This window comes from Triticum aestivum, chromosome 4A, assembly GCF_018294505.1.
Source record: "Triticum aestivum cultivar Chinese Spring chromosome 4A, IWGSC CS RefSeq v2.1, whole genome shotgun sequence".
NCBI lineage: Eukaryota > Viridiplantae > Streptophyta > Magnoliopsida > Poales > Poaceae > Triticum > Triticum aestivum.
In genome coordinates, this window is record NC_057803.1 from 68,539,621 (window position 1) to 68,546,887 (window position 7,267).

The window sequence follows — 7,267 nt, forward strand, 5'->3', positions numbered from 1 at the left end:
TCTAGCAAACGAACTACACGATCTTTGTGCTATGCTTAGGATTGGGTCTTGTCCATCACATCATTCTCCTAATGATGTGATCCCGTTATCAACGACATCCAATGTCCATAGCCAGGAAACCATGACTATCTGTTGATCACAACGAGCTACTCAACTAGAGGCTCGCTAGGGACATATTGTGGTCTATGTATTCACACGTGTATTACGATTTCCGGATAATACAGTTATAGCATGAATAAAAGAATATTATCATGAACAAAGAAATATAATAATAACACTTTTATTATTGCCTCTAGGGCATATTTCCAACATACTCAGGGGGAGAGAGTTTCTCAACTAGGAGAAAGTAATATCATCAAAGACCCCAGATGCTTGGTGTTCAAGAGGAGATATGTCACACGTCTTTAAGAGGGGAAAGACATGTTTGGTTGCTTGCTTTAGCTCAAGCTCTGTTGTTTCCTTTTTTGTTGCTCTGATTTTCTGTTCCCTATCTTCTCCCAATATCCCATGCAGATTCAGGGGGAGCAAGACATCTAAGGGAAGGAAATTCTAATTTTATTGGATATCTTTACCTTTGGGGACATGTCTATATCCAATGTGGTACTTAGTACTCACTCTACATGTCATCCCAGTCTTGGTTCTCTTGTGGTTTCTCTTGCTTGCTCTGGTTAGTAGGTGTATCTGTGTTATTTAACCTTGTTTGCGCAGGTTCATCCCATCCTAAGCCAACTCAAGACCACAAGGTAAGTATATGCATCACAATCATGTGAATGAGAAGTTCTTGCTGATGTACATATTGTTTGCAAGAAGGACTCATGAGCATGAAGGTATATTTCTCAATTCACATCATTTTCTCTGATTCATATAGCCAAGATACATGTAACACATTGCTTACTCTGTCATGTTTACGCATTCACATGCTCCTATATTCAATATTCACATGATTGCATACATGTAGGGGGAGCCTACGCATGTTACATGTCTTTACAAAGCTTTACTTGCTATTCTCTATATCTTTATCTAAAGATTTGATGTATGTTGTCATCAATTACCAAAAAGGGGGATATGGAAAGCACAAGTGCTCCCTGGGTGGTTTTGGTAATTAATGTCAACATATCTCTTGTTGGACAAACAATTTTACCTAGTATGTTTCAGATAAGTTCAACAATGGAGTGGCATGGACTAGAGGATGTGGAACCCTTCAAGATGCTAAGGACAAAGGATTGGCTCAAGCTTCAAGATCAAGACTCTACATTTTCTATTTTAGTGATCCAAGATCACATTGAGTCTATAGGAAAAGCCAATACTATCAAGAGGGGATGAGGTGTTGCTTAATGGCTTGCTTGCTCAAAGTGCTTAGTGATATGCTCCAAAACCCTCAACTACCTTCCCACATCCACATATGACCTAAACCAAAAGTCAAACTCGGCCCCACCGATTCTATCTATCCGGCGCCACCGAGTTTCAGATGTCATAGCCACTGCCACAAACCCTAGCAAATCGGTCTCACCGAGATGGGATTGTAATCTCTCTGTGTATGTCCATTACCAAAATTGGTCTCACCGAGTTTGAGCAATCGGTACTACCAAGATTACAATGCAAACCCTTTGGTTAGCTTATTACCAAAATCGGTCCCACCGAGTTTGTGTAAGCGGTCTCACCGAGTTTGCCTGGCCAACTCTCTGGTTAGCTTATTACCAAAATCGGTCCCACCAAGTTTGTTTAATCGGTCACACCGAGATTACGTTATGCCCTAACCCTAACCATATCGGTCCTACCGAGTTGCATCTCAGTCCCACCGAAAATCCTAACGGTCACTAGGTTTGCTGAATCGGTCCGACCGAGTTTAACCATTCAGTCCCACCGAGTTTGGAAAATTGTGTGTAACGGTTAGATTTTGTGTGGAGGCTATATATACCCCTCCACCCACTCTTCATTCGTGGAGAAAGCCATCAGAACATACCTACACTTCCAATACACATTTTCTGAGAGAGAACCACCTACACTTGTGTTGAGGTCAAGATATTCCATTCCAACCATATGAATCTTGATCTCTAGCCTTCCCCAAGTTGCTTTCCACTCAAATCTTCTTTCCACCAAATCCAAATCCTGTGAGAGAGAGTTGAGTGTTGGGGAGACTATCATTTGAAGCACAAGAGCAAGGAGTTCATCATCAACACACCATTTGTTACTTCTTGGAGAGTGGTGTCTCCTAGATTGGCTAGGTGTCACTTGGGAGCCTCCAACAAGATTGTGGGGTTGAACCAAGGAGTTTGTAAGGGCAAGGAGGTCGCCTACTTCGTGAAGATCTACCGCTAGTGAGGCAAGTCCTTCATGGGCGACGGCCGTGATGGAATAGACAAGGTTGCTTCTTCGTGGACCCTTCGTGGGTGGAGCCCTCCGTGGACTCGCGCAACCGTTACTCTCCGTGGGTTGAAGTCTCCATCAACGTGGATGTACGATAGCACCACCTATCGGAACCACGACAAAAACATCCGTGTCTCCAATTGCGTTTGAATACTCCAAGCCCTTCTCTTTACATTCTTGCAAGTTGCATGCTTTACTTTCCGCTGCTCATATACTCATTGCATGCTTGCTTGATATGTATTGTGTTTGTTAAACTTGTGCTTAAACTCCACTTAAACTTAAGAATATTAAAAACTGTAACTTTTGGCACTTAGTATCTAATCACCCCCTCTAGACACCTCTTCTCGATCCTTTCAATATGCTAGGCTCGTCAAGTTTAACCTGAGTATTCTACGTGTGCAAAACTGGCTTGCACCCGTTGTATGTGAACATAGAGCTTATATCACCCGATCATCATGTGGTGTCTCGGCACGACGAACTATCACAACGGTGCATACCCAGGGAGAACACGTGTACCTTGAAATTTAGTGAGAGATCATCTTATATCGCTACCGCCGTACTAAGCACAATAAGATGCATAAAGGATAAACATTACATGCAATCAATATAAGTGATATGATATGGCCATCATCATCTTGTGCCTTTGATCTCCATCTCCAAAGCACCGTCATGATCACCATCGTCACCGGCTTGACACCTTGATCTCCATCGAAGAATCATTGTCGTCTCGCCAACTATTGCTTCTACCACTATCGCTACCGCTTAGTGATAAAGTAAAGCAATTACATGGCCATTGCATTTGATACAATAAAGCGACAACCATATGGCTCCTGCCAGTTGCCGATAACTGTGTTACAAAACATGATCATCTCATACAACAATTTATATAATCACGTTTTGACCATATCACATCACAACATGCCCTGCAAAAACAAGTTAGACGTCCTCTACTTTGTTGTTGCAAGTTTTACGTGCCTGCTACGGGCTTAGCAAGAACCGTTCTTACCTACGCATCAAAAACCACAATGCGGTATAGTGATTGCTTTTTGATCTTCAGAAAGAACCTTGTTCATTGAATCCGATTCAACTAAAGTTGGAGAAACTGACACCCGCCAGCCACATGTGTGCAAAGCACGTCGGTAGAACCAGTCTCATGAACGCGGTCATGTAATGTCGGTCCGGACCGCTTCATCCAACAATACCGCCGAATCAAAAGACAACTAGTGACGGAAAGAAATATGTATATACCCACGCCCACAACTCCTTTGTGTTCTACTGGTGCATCTAACATCTATGCATAGACCTGACTCGGATGCTACTGTTGGGGAACGCAGTATTTCAAAAAAAAATCCTACGATCACGCAAGATCTATCTAGGAGATGCATAGCAACGAGCGTGGAGAGTGTGTCTATGTACCCTTGTAGACCGAGGCGGAAGCGTTTAGTAACACAGTTGATGTAGTTAAACGTCTTCACGATCCAACCGATCAAGTACCGAACGCACGGCACCTTCGCGATCTGCACACGTTCAGCTCGGTGACGTCCCTCAAACTCTAGATCCAGCTGAGGCCGAGGGAGAGTTTCGTCAGCACGACAACGTGGTGACAGTGATGATGAAGTTACCAACGCAGGGCTTCACCTAAGCACTACGACAATATGACCGAGGTGGAAATCAGTGGAGGGGAGCACCGCACACGGCTAAGAAATCAACTTATGTGTCTATGGGGTGCCCCCCTATCCCGTATATAAAGGAGGGGAGGAGGAGGAGGGCCGGCCTCAAGGGGCACGCCCAAAGGGGGGATTCCTACTCCTGGTAGGAGTAGGTTTCCCCCTTTCCTAGTCCATGTAGGAGAAGAAGGAAGGAGAGGAGAGGGAGAAGGAAAGAGGGGGGCGCCGCCCCCTCCCTTGTCTAATTCGGACCAGCCCATGGGGGGGGGGGCACGCGGCCACCCCTTGAGGCCCTTCTCTCCTTTCCCGTATGGCCAATTAAGGCCCACTACTTCCTCCGGCAAATTCCCGTAACTCGCCGGTACTCCGAAAAATACCCGAATCACTCGGTACCTTTCCGATGTCCGAATATAGACTTCCAATATATCGATCTTTACGTCTCAGCCATTTCGAGACTCCACGTCATGTACGTGATCTCATCCGGGACTCCGAACAGCCTTCGGTACATCAAATCACATAACTCATAATGCAAATCACCATCAAACATTAAGCGTGCGGACCCTACGGGTTTGAGAACTATGTAGACATGACCGAGACACATCTCTAGTCAATAACCAATAGCGGAACCTGGATGCTCATATCGGCTCCTACATATTCTACGAAGATCTTTATCGGTCAAACCGCATAACAACATACGTTGTTCCCTTTGTCATCGGTATGTTACATGCCCGAGATTCGATCGCCGGTATCCTCATACCTAGTTCAATCTCGTTACCGGCAAGTCTCTTTACTCGTTCCGTAATGCATCGTCCCGCAACTAACTCATTAGTCACATTGCTTGCAAGGCTTATAGTGATGTGCATTACCGAGAGGGCCCTGAGATACCTCTCCGACAATCGGAGTGACAAATCCTAATATCGATCTATGCCAACTCAACAAACACCATCTGAGACATCTGTAGAGCATCTTTATAATCACCCAGTTACGTTATGATGTTTGAAAGCACACTAAGTGTTCCTCCGGTATTCGGGAGTTGCATAATCTCATAGTCATAGGAACATGTATAAGTCATGAAGAAAGTAATAGCGATAAACTAAACGATCATAGTGCTAAGCTAACGGATGGGTCTAGTCCATCACATCATTCTCTAATGACGTGATCCCGTTCATCAAATGACAACACATGTCCATGGCTAGGAAACTTAACCATCTTTGATTAATGAGCTAGTCAAGTACAGGTATACTAGGAACACTTTGTTTGTCTATGTATTCACACATGTACTAAGTTTCCGATTAATACAGTTCTAGCATGAATAATAAACATTTATCATGATATAAGAAAATAAATAATAACTTTATTATTGCCTCTAGGGCAAATTTCCTTCAAATATTGTCTTCCACGTTCTATCCACGTCCCGATAATGTGTCTAGCGTCGTCGGGGGCGCGTGGAGGTGTGTCTCCGTCGGATCTCACGAGATTCGGCCGGTGATGGTCTTCGGTGGATCCGTTTGGATCCGGTCTTCTTCTTCTTTACAAAGGGTAGATTTTATTGACCCAGAATGAATCATCGAGCATTCATCTTGGTTTGGGTGTTTACAGGTTTGATGCTTTCAATCTACGGCTTTCTTCATCGGCGATGGTTGCTGCTCTGATGCACTGGTCTTACGAGGCCTTAGCACAACAACTACACGGCTGTCTACTACAATAAAGTTTGTGCGAGTCCAGCGAGGGAGGGATGATGACGGCGGCGCATCTTCGGCTCGCTCCATAAAATTTAGGATCATTAGAGTTTTCATTAAAATAGACTTCGTTTGGTAGTATCTTTTCCATTTTTTTACAATAAACTCTTGCTTTGCCCAACTCAGTTGGTAGAGCTCCGCTCTTACAGTTGGGTCGTTGCGATTACGGGGATTGGCGTAATTTTTCTACCGCGTGTACATCCCCATAATAATAATGTTTCTCCAAAAGAAAAGTGCTTGTTGTCGCTAGGTAGTTCACGGACCTGATTGTAATTTTATTACCTCTGGTGTTCTTTGTACTCCCATGATTGAAGATGAATAGACCGAAAGTTTTTTCATGCAAAAAAATAATTGTTTTAGCCCTTTGGCACAGTTGCCATGATGCCGTGAAACTGATCCTTTGTATGCCGAGGCCGCCAAATAGTGATCCGAGGTGGTAAGCTTCCAAATGATGGTGTCATGTTGATAGTCATGAAGATGCACTTGGCAATGCAATGCTTGAACTTGTACTTGTACCTGCCGGACAGAAATACAGTACAACCTTTAGCTTATTCAGCTAGTACTACCAGTGGCTTTGCCTGTGGTGCATCCGTGATTGATCCTTGTGTTACGCGAGAATCTTTCACACTATCTTCACCAAAAGACCCTAAAAAAAATCTTCACCAAAAGAAACGTAGAAAAACAAAGGGTGAAGTCTGAAAAAAACCTTGAACTCGTACGTCCGGGCGAAATTGAACCCTGAACTAAGAATCCCTGAAATTGGTACCCTAAACTTATCAATCCCGATCAGTTCTGACCCTATGCATGTTTGGCACACCGGGAAAAGGCTAATCCCAGCTGGGTTCACCCGCTACTCTCACTGACAATGCCGGTCCACATTCATCTCTCTCCTCTCATCTTCTTCCTCCGTCTCGCCCGACTCCCGAGCCCATTCCCTCTTTTTCTATCTCTCCTAGCCAATAGCAGCGCCACTCAGTCCCATTCTTCTGCTCCTCGGGCCGTCGGGCGTGCCCTTGGAGAGCCTGGAGCTGACGAAGGCCACGGGAGACGCACACTGCCGACCGCGGCCAAGCCGAACGCCGCGGCAGTTTTATCCACCCCGCACCTGTGCTTGCTGCTCGGCTGCTCGTGGAGCGAGGTCCCATTGGCGAGGAGGAGCAACCGCTCTTTTATTTTACGTATCACTATGTTCGGCACGAACTGCCGAACTGAGCGCTACGGAGCCTCTCGGAGTCACGCGTCCGTCGTCCGCATCTGCCAAACACCGGCGAACACCACGCCTGACACAAGCCTTCCGAGCAATAGCAAATGGCAATCGCAAATAGAAATTGGATTTGGATCTGGAGGGGGTGTGCGTCTGCAACCAGATTGCTTCAAATAACAATTAGCATACAAATCCCAATGCATCTACGGCCAGATCGTATCTCACGGAATAGCTCAATGGCAGCGGTGACCTCTGCAGCGTGCGAGTCAGAGTAGCGGCGTAGTGATGGG